Below are 16,670 nucleotides of genomic sequence, written 5' to 3'. Positions count from 1 at the left end.
GAACGCTCTTTAACGATAAGACCGCCTGTTGTCTGCCTCTATTTATAATCATTTGTTTTGTCTCCACTGTATGTTTTGCTGAGGTGTGCCAATAAAGAGTATTCTATCTTCTATCTATCTAATATCTATCTATGATATTATCGCAAGCGTTTGTGCATTTGGCTACATACCCAGGTCCTGTAGCCAAGCCAAATGGCATGTCTGCGACGCCAAACGCCGCAGAAATTCAATCCGACACTGTCGCGCCAATACGCAAGAGCGATAGAGATAGACATAAGGCTACGGGGACTGTAGTGCGACAGAGCCAGATTGCGTTTCGAACGCCACGTAGCGTCACCGATTGTCACTTCGGCTTTTTTTATACTACGTCGTTGGCAAACAAGCATACACAGTCCGCCTGATAAAAAGCGGTCACCGAAATTTATGGACGCCTGCAACTCAAGGAGTGTCACATGCGCGTTGCCAACCCATTAGAAACTTGTACACTCCTTTTTGCTGTGTTAAGTACACAGCAAAAAGAAGTGTACAAGCTCTAAAGAGGGTTCGGGATACCGACAACTCAAAGGACAATAGACGGAACAAATTAGTTCCGTAGATCCTTCCATCACCAGCACACCGCACCCTCGTTGAGCTCTGGGAGTCTTACTCACCGGCATGAACACAACACTATGAGTAGGGTCTAGTGCTATTTGGCTGCGCCGGCTTATGACGCCTTGTTCGATACTTTTGCTGCTGACTGTACCCACATGAAATAGTTAAATTGGGAAACCAAATCCATTTTAAACAAATATATAGGGTTATGAATAAATTATTAGATAATCTAATAATAATTAAATAATTATTAGATAATCTGTTTAAATATTCATTGCTACTAATGATTTCACGCAATGAATGGAGAATTAAATCAAATAATTATTGCTTGCTTCTGAAATACATAAGTATATGCAAAATTTGGTTTTGCGGACGCAAAATTAATTATTACTTAGTACTGTAAACATTTTCAAAATAATCTGACCACAAAATTAACATTTTGAAAAAACAAATTTGATTTTCAAGAAACATGGCTAAGAACACTTCCAACTAACTCAGCTTTCAGACAAAAAAAAACTTAATCTAAATCTGTTCATCCCTTCGGGAGCTACGATGCCACAGACAGACACACACACAGACAGACAGACAAACAGACAGACGTCTCAGACACTTCAAACTTATAACACCCCGTCGTTTTTACGTCGGGGGTTAAAAAAGAGACGATAAGTTAACGGTATTATTAGTAAGCGTTTGTACATTTGGCTACGTACCCAGAAGACCCAGAATAGGCTTGTGCCGTTTCGTTCGTTGATCGGAACGCTCCGATCTCGTTCATTCGCTCCCACGAACTAGTTCGCTCTTTTAGGTCTTTTGCTCATTTACTTCAGCCAGACCAGCGACCACTGCGGTCGGAAAGATCAGAACGAATGGGACCGAATAGTGTCAAAATTATACGAATAGTCCACAGATAGTAACATTCCGGACCGAAAAGTTGTAAGTAACCGAAGTTTAATATGAAAACTTGACTTTTTTTTGTTACTCAGCTAAGTAGCTCTCGCTCTCGGTCGACGCAGTCACACACTCATTCTCGATCCAAACCACTCGCGCTCGCCGATCCTATACTGAACTAAATAAGCAAAGACCGATTCACAGAGCACGGAAAGATTCAGTTCATTTCGGTCATTGATGGGATTTTATTCCTAACAGTTCATAGTTCGTGAACGACACAAGCCTACCCCAGAACCCTTCAAAACAATAAGCCCCGAAGACAGGTACGCAATGATAAATGTATTAAGCTACTTCATTCGTTGAGTGCTCGTAATTCTTTATTCCTTTTGTATAATTCTGAGAGATGAGCGCGATGATATTCCCGGGAACATTGGAGGGCGATTTTTGAATCTCGCATACGGGATTTTGTCACTTAAATACCGGTTGAAAACGGTGACTTGCTTATTATTTTCAGTGACAATTTTCTGAATTCGAACGCGTGCGACTCAAAAATCGGCCCGCTGTTGCAAGACTTATCCAACAAAAATTTCCATATAAAATGTTGTTACGACCAGAGCATAGGTGGTTTACCTGTAAACAAAAGTTATTAGGGAAGGTTACCGACACAGTACATAAGGAGTATATTACGATACAAGTTTTAAATCGACACGAGTTACGAATTTCCTTTTGGCACGTGTATCGTATGACGTTTTTCAGTACAGATGGACCTCCGAAGTTTCGACCTGGCATATAATGAACCACTTTTCGCACTAGTGCGTAAAAAAAACATCATCTATACTGAAAAAATCATTGCTCTATTTTCAAAAACCAGGAAGGAAATAGTCGTGAGCGTTTGTATGGAGAATTGACTCTACACAAGAGCGATAGGGATAGTCCTACGACACAGTATAATAAAGAGTACTATCGTACAGTATGGCCACTCCCGCTCCCCGCTGAAAGTGCCGGTCTCTCGGTTACCTCACGGTTACCGCCTGTCAAAAACGCGAACAGTCGACCTGTCATATGTCACTCATACAAGCATGGTACGCGTTCACCTACACGAGCTTAGACTGTGTGCTAGGAACGCGCCTCTTTCATATATTTGATCGCCAGTGTCCGAGGTGTGGCTACGATATGCATAAGGAGTGAAATTGGCTAGGCACCCTGAGCCACGAAAGAATGTTGAAATCGCTCAATATTTGGAATTCAAATTTTAATTGAGAAATTCTTCAGGGAAACTAGAAATAGTAAGCCTAAGCGGGGCAAATCTCGACTGGGGGACTAATGTAACTGGTCCATTTTTTCCATGTTTTACAATGTTTGCATTATTAAATAGAGTGTCCGCCGGTTATAAATGGTAGGCGTGTTCAGTGGATACATGTAGAACTCAACATCATAGTGTAATAATGAAAAAAATGGACTAGTTACAATTGACCCTAGTCGAGATTTGCCCCGCTATACCTTATAGTAAATAGAGTAAAACAAGGAAAATGGAAAAAAAGCTTTGTTGTTACAAGAAATCCACTCTCCAGGTTTCATTTCGAACGCTATTTCAATTAGATTTTTTTTAATCTCATCCTGTCCTACATTTTCAGTATAGTTTGTTTTACAACCTGTTTTTATTCATTTCCGTTAACTTTTAGGTTATACAACTAGGGAACAAAACAAATTTGTGGGTTTTTCTTTCGTGTATGATAATCTATTTCAATTTAAGACGATACGATAGGGGTCAATTCTCCATACAAACTCTCTCGACTATTTCCTCCCTGGTTTTTGAAGATAGAGCAATGATTTATTCAACAAAGATTGTTATTATTTTTATCTGTGTCGGACCGTTTTGATTTTTTTGGTATTCTGCTTTTTAAAGACTCTAGAGCCGATCAAAAATTTTGAAAAACGGCCTTTTTCATTGTGGCGCAAAAAAAGGTGTGATACTCAAGATTGGTAACAATTAACCAAAAAAGCTAAACGGTCCGACATAGATTATTTCATTGCTATTCAGATTCCCAAATTTTGTTCCGATTGATTAAGTTTTGAAGGAGGAAAGAGTCGAGAGCGGAACCTCGATTTTAAAGATTTTTTTGAAATATCTTTTGACAGAGTTGTTCTTAATGGACAATTTTTTTTCGATAAATCTAGTTAATAACACTTGTATATTTAACTAAAATTCCCAAGTTGAAAGGACTTCTCCTTTCCATTTTAGCATTTTCGCTACCGTATCCTCTTAAAGCTCGGCCACACATGCGCGTTTTGAGAGCGTAGGCGGAGCGTTAGCGGAGCGCAATGATAGCGGTGCGCCGGACGAACCCGGACGCCCAGCGGACGCCAGAGGGAACAAATGAGCGCGGATTGCGAGCGCATTCAGCGCGCATTCCGCTCCGCTAACGCTACGCTATCAAAACGCTTCATGTGTTGCGGCTTTATAACTTTAAGGTTCTTCAAGTCAAATACAATTAATTTCTCTAAGAAACTAGTGTTAGTATTAAGGTGTATTCGGGTAATGCCGTTAATCGGATAATTCCGAAATTCAAATGATAATCACCCGTGATTCCATAGTAATAATGGTCCCTTTACGGAATTTACCGACGGTTTTTGACGTTCGGAATTACCCGAGTACACCTTACTGAATTTTTGTGACTTTAGGTACCCTGAGATCTATACGAAATCTTGGATTCTCGTGCCCAGCAAAACGATCCCTTATTCCTATCAGCAATCCTCAACTTGATCCCTTGGCGCTGCTTGGCGATGTGGCCTCGCTCTACATTTTCTATCGCATGTATAACGGGGAGTGCTCCGAGGAATTGTTCGGATTAATCCAGCTACCGCTTCTTTCCGCCAGCGCCCTACGCGACACCATTTCCATCTCCATCATTTAGATGGCTGGCAGTCCTCAACTGTGCGTTTGTCCAGAAACTTCCTGCCTCGCACAGCTAAACTGTGGAATGAATTGTCGCCAGTGGTATTTCCGGACCGATACGACCTTCAAACCTTCAAGAAAAGAGCGTACACCCATCTTAAGTGCCGGCAACACACCTCCAACACTTCTGGTGTATCGGGTGTCCATGGGCGGCAGTGATCGCTTACCATCAGGCGACCTGTCTGCTCGTTTGCGTCCTATTACATAAAAAAACCGGCCAAGAGCGTGTCGGGCCACGCTCAGTGTAGGGTTCCGTAGTTTCCCGTATTTTTCTCAAAAACTGCTGAACCTATCACATTCAAAATAATTTTCCTAGAAAGTCTTTATAAAGTTCTACTTTTGTGATTTTTTTCATATTTTTTAAACATATGGTTCAAAAGTTAAAGGGGGGGGGGACGCCCTTTTTATTCCTTTAGGAGCGATTATTTCCGAAAATATTAATATTATCAAAAAACGATTTTAGTAAACCCCTATTCATTTTTATATACCTATCCAACAATAAGTATATCACACGTTGGGGTTGGAATGAAAAAAAAATTCAGTCCCCACTTTACATGTAGGGGGGGTACCCTAACAAAACATTTTTTTACACTTTTTATTTTACCACTTTGCCGGCGTGATTGATATATATATCGGTACCAAATTTCAGCTTTCTAGTGCTAACGGTCACTGAGATTATCCGCGGACGGACGGACGGACAGACATGGCGAAACTATAAGGGTAACTAGTTGACTACGGAACCCTAAAAACTACTATCCTACCCGCAAAATACCCTATCTACGATATTTAAGGTACTTTCCCTTCTTGTCACATGGTCTTGGAACACCCTGTATGTATACATTAAGCCCTACGACTGACTTAACCTCAATCTAGCTAATTAATTCTAAGTAAGTAACGTATATGGCCACAACTTAGTAAAAAGTGGTCACTTTACATAAAACGCCCAAAAGCATCATCACATTGTACATCTTTTTATTTTTAACCGCCGCCTCAAATCTCTCAAGGAAGGAAGGTTCTCAATTCGTCTGTATTTTTTTTATGTTTGTTCCACGATATCTCCGTCATTACTGGACCGATTTTGAAATTTTGAGATTTTGAAAATCAGTGGAACTGCTGATGATGGTCAGAACCGAACTCCTCAAATCTGAACGGTACGCTTATAGTGACTTTGGTATTTTTATAAGAACAGCATGCACTTACGTCCAGAACAGTTACATTTGGTGCAGTGGAACTGCTGATGATGGTCAGAACCGAACTCCTCAAATCTGAACGGCACACTTATAGTGACTATGATATTTTTATAAGAACTTATAGTGACTTTGATATTTTTATAAGAACAGCATGCACTTACATCCAGAACAGTGACATTTGGTGCAGTGGAACTGCTGATGATGGTCAGAACCGAACTCCTCAAATCTGAACGGCACACTTATAGTGACTATGATATTTTTATAAGAACAGCATGCACTTACGTCCATCAGAACAGTGACATTTGGTGCAGTGGAACTGCTGATGAAGATCAGAACGGAACTCCTTAAATCTGAACGGCACACTTATAGTGACTTTGGTATTTTTATAAGAATAGCATGCATTTAAGTTCAGAACAGTGACATTTATTTAGTTGTGTTTGTTAAGAATATTGAGTTTTCAAGTCAAATTTTGTCAAGCTTCGATTTCTTATAATCGGAGTCATGAGGGATTGAGGAAACTCCTCAAACCTTAACGGTATGCGTATATTTATTTGTGTTGCCATGAAATAATTAAAGCATTAAAAGCAGTTTTAAAAAATACCTACACATTTCTACATAATCCAATATTCGCAAGTAGCTTTCACCAGAACCCCAAAGGCGGGGTTTTTTTTTTTTCTTAAAAATTATATTCTAACATTACCTGTGAGTTCATGTACTTAATTGGCTCTTTGTTATGTTTGTTAGGGTTCCGTAGTCAACTAGGAACCCTTATAATTTCGCCATGTCTGTCTGTCCGTCCGTCCGTCCGTCCGTCCGCGGATAATCTCAGTAACCGTAAGCACTAGAAAGCTGAAATTTGGTACCAATATGTATATCAATCACGCCAACAAAGTGCAAAAATAAAAAATGGAAAAAAATGTTTTATTAGGGTACCCCCCCTACATGTAAAGTAGGGGCTGATATTTTTTTTCATTCCAACCCCAACGTGTGATATATTGTTGGATAGGTATTTAAAAATAAATAAGGGTTTACTAAGATCGTTTTTTGATAATATTAATATTTTCTGAAATAATCGCTCCTAAAGGAAAAAAAAGTGCGTCCCCCCCCCTCTAACTTTTGAACCATATGTTTAAAAAATATGAAAAAAATCACAAAAGTAGAACTTTATAAAAACTTTCTAGGAAAATTGTTTTGAACTTGATAGGTTCAGTAGTTTTTGAGAAAAATACGAAAAACTACGGAACCCTACACTGAGCGTAGCCCGACACGCTCTTGGCCGGTTTTTTGTATTCTTTATGTAAATGGGCCATTTTTTTCAAAGTTGTCCACCCCACTCTTTTTTGGATTTGGAATTTTTTATGTGGTTTCCACTCAGAATCGCGAGCTCTTTCAACTCTAATAGGAGAAAAAAAGTGTCCCAAGGTTTTTTTCCCATTTCGTTACCATTTTTTCATACATTTTGTATGGCGGTAACGGAATGGAAGGTTCGAAAAATGTATGGAAATCTTGGGACATTTTTTTTCTCCTATTCTGAGTATGAATCGCGTAAAAAATACCCATGTTACAAAAAAAGTGGGGTGGACACCTTTGAAAAAAATGGGCCAAATAGCTGTTGGTACTCCTTGAATAAAAATAAAATGAATAATAAAAAACAGTTAAGTAAAAGTAATTTATGTAAGTTTCAATGAACCCCTCTGCCTCGTGTCAGATCTGCCGGCCTAACCGAAGTAACAAATCGTTGAGGCTTCGTAGCGATCGAAACGCAATCTGGCTCTGTCGCGCAAATAGGGAAGAGCGATAGACAGCTACGATTATCATACTATAGGCACTGGTCCCACCGCGAGCTAGTAAACTATGAGCTATCGGCAATAAAAACGAACAAAAGATAATCACTCCCGCGTAAATAAAAGAAACACGGCGACGTTTATAGTTACTCGCCCAGCGGTGAGCTATCAATCTCTTTTATTTGCACGGGAGTGCTTATCTTTTGTTAGTTTTTATAGCAAATAGCTCATAGCTTACTAGCTCGCGGTTAGCGTTGAGAAAACCGGAAAAAATCTAATGATTTTTCCCGAAGTTTATGAATTTTTCGTTTTTTTCGGTATTTTTCGGGTTTTTTAAGAAAAAAACAAATACATTATTTTACTGCCAAGGTCAGTTGACCGTCAGTACATGATGAGAGTGAGAGTGATTAATAGAATACTAATTTTCTATTAATCACTCTCACTCTCATCATGTACTGACGGTCAACTGACCTTGGCAGTAAAAAAGGCGGTTAATTTGAAAAATATAGGGCTCACCGGCGAATTGTCTTCATAAAACGCGTGCCTTCTTAAACCTTGAAGTTGGCGGAATCATCGACGACACTTAAAAAGTTATTGAAAATGTAATTCCCATAGAAAATTAGAATTTCGCGTCATTTTTAGTGCCAAGATTTGGTTGACCGTCTGTATTTCAGTCATTTCTGCTTCCATGTCGTCGGTGTAGCCCGTTTGTAGGTGCAAATTCGCCCGAATAAAGATTAATTTATAAAATCGTTCGGGCAATAACCGATTTCTATATCTGGTATGTGTCCGTCCAAACAATGACAAATTTCTTTCATATTTCATGTTTTTTTTTGAAAAATAAGAGCCGAAACATTCGCGGTTTTTTCCATAAATTTCTGAAAAAAACCAAAGGAAATGGAAAAAAACGGGAATTTTCCGGCTTTTTTCATCGCTACTCGCGGTGGGGCCAGTGCCTTAGAAAGCGTTTGTGCATTTTTTTTATATCACGTCGGTGGCAAACAGGCATACGGTCCGCCTGATGGAAAGCGGTCACTATTTGACTACGTACCCTGAACACGCTTTTAATCCGCCTACAACCTTAAAGCAGTTACTTATATAAATGCATTAGCTGTATACTGTTCTGTAGTCCATCTAGGTAACCAAGTCCGGGGCAAGGCACGCAATACTGACGTAACCTTAATATGAATATATTGTATATTAAGTAATACGTTCACCTCTAAATTGCAATTTAGTAATATACTTGTGGCTGAGAAAATGGAAAACTGTAGTAAGTATAGAAAAATTAACTAGGGACCGTTCAGTTTATAATGAAAAATGAAAATGAAAAAGAAAATGCACACGTCAAACTTATAACAGCCTGTCGTTTTTGCGTCGGGGGTTAAAACGTACGTAATAGAAAATAGTTATTTGTTATACAAGGGGGCAAAGTTGTATTTTAACGCCGAGTGTGGAATTGGAAAACGAGCAAGTGAAAGGAGTCTATAGTTGAACCACGAGCGAAGCAAGTGGTTCGAGAATAGAATCCTGAACTTGCGAGTTTTTTAACACACGAGAAGTAAAATACATTTGCACCCGAGTGTAACACAAAACTTTTCCCCTCACTATAGCGAAGAAACTACAACGCAAAAAATGCGTTTATCACTGCTTCCAGTAGTTCCACAGGTGGTAAATCATCTTCATTACTAGATTCACCTACTTTTATCAATTTTAAAGCAGTTAATTTGACTTTATTCAAGGTCAAATTACTTTACCCACTAGTGGATAAAATGCGTTTTTACCCGATGGTATTAAAGGACAAAACACGTGTTTCCGAGCTAGTGAGGGAAAAAGTAATTTACGCACATGTGATCAAATAATTATGGCAGTGTCGTGTCAATGACAAGCGTGGTAAGGGTGAAGGGTAAACTGTTTTAGTCCTTGGGGTCAATTACAATTTATATTGCGTCGTCGCAAAGCATTTATATAATGTTATATTATCTACAGCTATATGTATAATAAGTTTTCTACAATAACTATGTAAAGATATACCTAAAGTTTATTCGGAGACCATATTCTTAAATCCGCAACGCAGGCGTCATCAGGGGAATACAAACTTCGTTATTAGGTACAAGCTTCGTCAAAAAGTAAAACAACGGAAAATCCGCAACATGCATCGTCAATAAACTAAACCTAAAAGTGCGTAAGATATTAAATAATTTAAATAAATTGAGCAAAGACCCAATAACCACAAAATTAAAATTTTGAAAAAGCCCCCGACCGCGACATAATGGGCCGATTTTCATGAAACATGGCTAAGAACACTTCCGACTAACTCAGCTTTCAAACAAAAAAAACTAAATCGAAATCGGTTCATCCGTTCGGGAGCTACGATGCCACAGACAGACACACACACAGACAGACAGACACGTCAAACTTATAACACCCCGTCGTTTTTACGTCGGGGGTTAAAAATGGTCAGGTGGTGACACAGTACACTAGGAGTTCATCATCAGACTGCATTTATTTAGGAATGTCGACTAAAGTCTCGGGTCTGCCTGACTGACCCTTTAGACTGACAGTAAGCTGGGTTAAGAACTGCAGATTACTCTAAAGACCCCAAACAAGGGTTGTATAAGTTGTACTGGTAGTTAAGGTCAAATCGAAGGTAGTAAATTATTTAACACTTTCGAAACCGGGCTCTACGCGGCGCTACGACATTTTCGCTACATACGGGTTTCCCCATGTAATCGGCTACGCTTCTATGAGCGGTGTGCCCGACAGTCGGGTTCTTGGTAGCGAAAGTGTAAGTCAACATACAACATACAACATACAATCACGCCTGTTTCCCATAAAGGGGTAGGCAGAGCACATGAAACTGCTAAAGTTACAGTGCTACTCTTGGCAAATAAGGGGTTGAAAGAAAACGAAACTGTGACATTGCAGTGACAGGTTGCCAGCCTCTCGCCTACGCCACAATTTACCCCACATCCCACAGTCGCCTTCTACGACTCCCACGGGAAGAAAGGGGGTGGTGAAATTCTTAACCCGTCACCACACGGGATTTAAGTCAAATTATAGTAATTAAGTCAAACGTAAAACTGTGGCTTATCGAGAAATGTTTGTATTCAGTCAATGATTATTTAAGTTACTTGTAATAATATTTATATTTAAGTTTAGCTATAAATGTATATATGCCTGAAAAGGTAAAGTCTCAGTGTAACTGAATGTGTAATTGTATATTTCGACCTGTAATGTAACCTGCACGGGAAGCATGGTCGCGCGATAGACGATAAAATATCAGGCCGTCCCTATCGCACTTACAAATAGTGCGATAGGGACGGCCTGCTATTTTATCACTCATCGCGCGACCATAATTGCCTGCCTGATTCTTATACAATAAAAACTTTGAAACTTAGAGAGCATTGCACTGCGTCGGTTATATTTTAATATGTCACATCAACTTGCGTTATCCCGGCCTGGGGTCCGCTGTGACCACTAATCCCAAGATTTGGAGTAGGCACTAGTTTTAGGAAAGCGACTGCCATCTGACCTTCCAACCCAAAGGGTAACTAGGCCTTATTGGAATTCGTCCAGTTTCCTCACGATGTTTTCCTGCACCGAAAAGCGACTGGCAAATATCAAATGACATTTGTTTTCGTTTCGAAAAACTCATTGGGAGATACGAGTCGGGGTTCGAACCCACGACCTCCGGATTGAAAGTCGCACGCTCTTACCGCTAGGCCACCAGCGTTAGATTTAAATATGTATGTGTCTGTCATATGCCTCCAGCGAATCCTGTACTACTTTGAACACGTGGCCAGACGGGAGCCGGAAAACCTAGAGAAACGCATTATGGTTGGCATGGTGGATGGAGGACGGGGAAGTGTCCACCGACCCGCTGGGTGGACAGCGTTAAGAAGGCCTGCCAGTGTTTAATAACGACCTCATGTGGTCGCGACCCTCAGCCATGAGCAACCGAGAAAGAAGAAGAACATTTATATATACCTATCGTTTCTGAGTATCCACAACATAAGTCTTCGTGAGGCTTATTCTATTAAAACATTCAAGTTGTTAAAACATTCAAGTCACTCAATTTAAAGAAAACGGAAGACTTATGGGGAACATCAGTTAAAGTAATTAGTCATGTCATAGATATAATAGCACCTTACTTGGCCGTAATATATAATATTTCAATTTCACAAGGCACCTTTCCAGATCTTATGAAATGTAGCAAAGTCATACCGCTTTTTAAATCGGGTGATTCGAGTGATATAACCAATTTCCGTCCCATATCAATACTTCCTGTACTAAGTAAAGTCTTTGAGAAGCTAATGTTAAATGATCTACTGGGACACTTCAACAGACATAGATTACTTACAAGCAAACAGTTCGGTTTCACAAGGGGCCGTTCCACGACCGATGCTGCTTCGGTACTCATTAAACATATATATAATTTTTGGGAAAATTCTTGTGATGCAATTGGCATATTTTGTGATCTTTCAAAAGCCTTTGATTGTGTAGATCATGGAACGCTCATTTTGAAATTAGAACACTATGGTTTGTCTATAAATGCCCTAAACTTTATGTCTTCTTACCTTAGCAATAGAACACAAACAGTAGTTGTTAACAAAACTCGCTCTAGCGGGACTGTAGTCCAATTAGGAGTGCCACAAGGCTCAATTTTAGGTCCATTCCTGTTTTTGGTTTATATAAATGATTTGCCATGTATAGTGAAAAACTTTTGTGAAATAGTACTTTTTGCTGATGATACATCACTGCTTTTTAATGTTGACCGAAAATCTACGGATTACAATGTAATTAATAGCACGTTAGCTGATGTACTGCAGTGGTTTACTGTCAACAATTTACTTCTTAATTCTAAGAAAACCAAATGTATTCGATTTTCTCTGCCGAATGTTAAACCAATCGATACAAAAATACTTTTGAATGATGAATGCTTAGAGATGGTAGATACAACACTGTTTCTTGGTTTAACATTGGACAAAAATCTACAATGGAGTCCTCATATAAAGAAACTAGCAAGCAAATTAAGTTCAGCCGCATACGCCGTTAGGAGAATCAGGCAACTGACTAATGTTGAGACAGCTCGCCTAGTGTATCATAGTTATTTTCACAGTGTAATGTCATACGGTATTCTGGTTTGGGGCAAAGCAGCTGACATACAGACTATCTTTGTATTACAAAAGAGAGCCATTCGTTCTATTTACAACTTAGGAACACGTGAATCAGTAAGAGAACTCTTCAAAGAAATTAATATCTTAACTGTAGCTTCCCAATACATTTATGATAGTATAATTTATGTTGTTAAGAATTTAGACTGTTTCACTAAGAATTCTGATATCCATAATTATAACACTAGAAACAAAAATAAGCTTGCCATAAAGAAGTTTCGTGTCCGTAAAGTACAGAAGTCATTTGTTGGGCAATGCATTCATTTTTATAATAAGTTACCTGACACTGCTTTGAGATTACCCTCCCAGCTCTTAAGAACTACTTAAAAAAATCATTGATGTTAAAGGCTTATTACAGAGTTGAGGACTATTTGACAGACAAACATGCATGGCCCGAACCAGAAACTACAAAAAACGAATAGCAATTAAAATAATTGTATTATGTATAGAGGACACAGTTCAGATAAGAAAGCACATCAAATATTTTATATTTTATGTTGTGTAGGTAAATTACATATTTAATGATATTGAGATTCATATTATCTTTTTCTTCTATGACAATTTGATATGTTTTCTCTGAAGAAGAACGACGTATTATTAAGCAATAATATAATTTATTGAAATTGATTTCCATAGAGTACCTAGTCTGTTCATATTCTTTGATGAATACTTTTGCATGTTAAATTGTATATTGTTATTTAATGCATGTTAATTATAAGATGTAATGTTTTGAAAAGAAGTTGCCCGCCGAGTTTCTTGCCGGTCCCATAGTGGATACCCCCCTCCCAACTGAGGGGGGACTGAAATCTTCTCGAGGCTGAGGCGTAGGGTTAGAGCCGGCGTAGCTTTATTTGACGTTCATATGCGCATTGTAATATGCCTACTTGAAAAATAAATATTTCATTTTCATTTTCATTTTCATTTTCATGTGTAAGTGCGTTTTGGCATTATCCGATCCGATATCGGGTTTAAGAAGGATGTCAAAGGCAGATTTCTGAGATAGCGACTTTAATATAGGTATAGGATATATTATCGGTCCTACATCCGATATCGGATCGAATAATGTGAAAACTACTGATGTGCCGACGGAAAGTTTCTAAAATTCTGAAATTTTCACATAGGAAAACTTCGGAAACTATCCGTACTTTGTATGGACAATTATGGATGGAAACTTTCCATTTTATAAATTTAAATTTCCTTTATTTTTAGTGAAAGTTTCGAGAATTTTTAAAGAAATTTAAAATTTTTTTGAAAGTTTCTGCAACTTACACATCACTAGCTGAAAACTATCTAAGGATGTCATATAATTTCTATTTTACAAGCTTTTTCTCAAACATGGTATGAAATATTGATGTTATGTGCCTTATAATTGGCAGCGAAGTATGACGTTGCAGGTGCGGCTAGGACTATTGATAGATAATGGAATTTCATACAAACCTTGCAGGCCAAGGCCGGCAAAGTCTTCTTTTTTAATTTCCAAACACAGATAATTGTGACATAACATCCAGGTATTTAGCCAATTAAAAAAAAAACTATAAGGGGCTTTATAGACGTGCCGACTGCAACTGGTACGGGCCCTAGACAATATTTGATTTTGGGTGCGTTTTCATACAAAAAAAAATTTTTTCGTTTTTTTTTTAATTTTTTTTTAATTTTTTGTTTTTTTATTGGCGTATACGGGACATTAAAGGGGAACGAAAATTCGATTATTTTTGCGCTACGACGCACCGTTTAGGAGATACAGCCATCCAAAGTTACTATTTTCAGTAGACTTTATTTATTTCATACCATGTTTGAGAAAAGCACTATACATACCTCGGCGGGAAATGGGGTTGCCCCGGCCTCTGTAGTAATGTAATATTATTCAACTTCCCTTGTTAGTATGTTAGTTTGGATCAAAACCACGTCAAAATGTAGAAGCTAAATTTGACCCACTTCGGGTGATTTGAAGCTGAAATTTTGCACACACATGTAAATCATGTGACATTGCAATATTATGGTATCATAGAGCTGATCTGATGGAGCAGAAAGGTGGTCATAGGAACTCTGTTATGAAACGTCGCATCCCCATAAGGGGTTTTTAGAACGTCTAAGAGAACAGTAGACTATGACGGTTGAAAGAAAGGTACAGTCGGCGAGAATGGCGATGAAGTTTTTTGCAAAATATGGTTATTTGTTTTACAAAGGGGCAAAGTTCTTGTTTAACCGCACATGCCAATATTGATATCCGAGCAAGCGAAAGATTCCAGTATTGAGCCGCGAGCGTAGCGAGTGTTTCAAAAAGAGGAAACTTTAGCATTGCGAGGGTTTCAAGGCACGAAGGTTAAACAAACTTTGCCACCGAGTGAAACACAAAAATTTTCACCATCCCAACAAAATACTGACTATAAAACATCAAACTAAATCAAATCCATAAATTTATTCAATATTTATGATTCAAAATCATCATTAAAATTTATAGGCAAATCCTACCAGCCAGCTAAAGACATCAAGTTAAAATTTGTATGAAATTACTTCGCACTCTTGTGGATAAAATGCAATTTTACTATCTGTTTTCGAATAGAAAAAGAAAGCCTTTACCAGTTGCTGTGGTGAAAACTTATTTTTAATAATGTCAAGTAAAGGAAATTGAATTCACGAAGTATTCATGTGCACAAAAATAGGTACATAGGTTAGGTACTTTATATTGTGTGAAGCTGTTATATTTGACCATACGCTGACAGTTCAATATGTGGGTCATGTCATAGTCATACTGATCAACACATTTTCATAAAACACGATATAATCCGTTTTCATGGTTTTATTTGATGAGTCGAACTAACCGAAAAGACAATATTACATACAACACAACACACAACCGCAATATTATATTAGTTTTACTATGCTTCCTCAATATCCTTGTAGGTATATAGACCAGACAGACCAGACAGACCTATTAAAAGGTCCCATTCTATTTTCAATCTTTATTGCGAGAAATCAAAACTGTATTTACCTTGGCAAGTTTAGACGTGTGGGCGGCAAAAAAGATTCCTACATCATTGAATTATGGGTCACTGCACTGTGCCGAAATTTCAATATTAGATTTCCTTTTTTATGCAATATTTTTTTTTTGTTTTAGCGACTTCTTAAATATATGAAAACACAATTAATTTATACTTACGTAACTACAATATATAAATGTAATAAAACATTTACATTTAATTGAAAATCATAACACAATTCAACTCTATTTCCAGTTCAAAATAACTGATTTTTTCAAAAAGTTATAAATAAATGTTTTACAGTTACTTTCAATCAACCAGACCGAACACATTGTCTTATGACTCAACGTACAACCGATCCATGCCGTCAATACACCAACCTATAGCATTATTTATTTACACGTCCACGCACACAAATATCAATACAACTATACATAAATAACCTATATAAAGAAAAATAATAGTATCCTACCTTAAAAATCACAGGAAAAATCCACAGTTTGACAATGTAATAGACCACACGGCACACACGATCCGACACAGCGCGACACGACCGCCCGCGGCGACTGGCGTACAATTATTGCCCGTAAGACGGTGTTTACGCCGCACCGCGCATGCGCGAACTACCCTCCGTATCACAACACTTAAAACAAAATGGCGTCGAGTAACTGCCACGCGCAATGGATTCGCAACTTTAGATTGATAAGTTTTTGGTTGTATTTTAGATATAAGTTTGTTGTTGAGTGAAACAGTTTAGATTTAAACGTTCTTCTACCAAGTTTTCTTTTGTGATATGTTAAACGAATATGAACTTTTATGAAATAACGATAGAAATAAATAAACTGTATTGGTAAATTTGTTCTTTGTTCACGTGAAATTCATTGGTGATGTGAGAAAATGTGCTTTTAATTGGATGAACAAGGCTTTGAAGTAAGCTTCAGTGCATACAACATTATGCAGCTGGAAGGACCTTCAGATGTGAGCCTATGATGGATCTATAATCCCTGTTTATATTAGGAGATTACACGTTTATCTAAGTTTTAGAGCTACTAACCATATTATGGAACCTGTCTTCTGAAATAAATGATTTTTATTCTTATTTTTTA

General features: G+C 38.0%; 1 protein-coding gene across 1 annotated transcript in view; it reads right to left on the bottom strand.

Annotated features, from left to right (window-relative positions):
* LOC125238104 overlaps nt 1–16,165 on the bottom strand; it is a 317,546-nt gene extending 301,381 nt beyond the window's left edge. Inside the window, exon 1 of the mRNA XM_048145392.1 lies at nt 16,037–16,165. The gene's annotated coding sequence lies outside the window, so the exon portion shown is untranslated. The remainder of the gene's footprint in view (nt 1–16,036) is intronic.
* Between the last annotated feature and the right edge of the window lie 505 nt (nt 16,166–16,670).

This window comes from Leguminivora glycinivorella, chromosome 22, assembly GCF_023078275.1.
Source record: "Leguminivora glycinivorella isolate SPB_JAAS2020 chromosome 22, LegGlyc_1.1, whole genome shotgun sequence".
In the NCBI taxonomy this organism is placed as follows: domain Eukaryota; kingdom Metazoa; phylum Arthropoda; class Insecta; order Lepidoptera; family Tortricidae; genus Leguminivora; species Leguminivora glycinivorella.
This window is presented reverse-complemented; position numbering and strand designations above follow the sequence as displayed.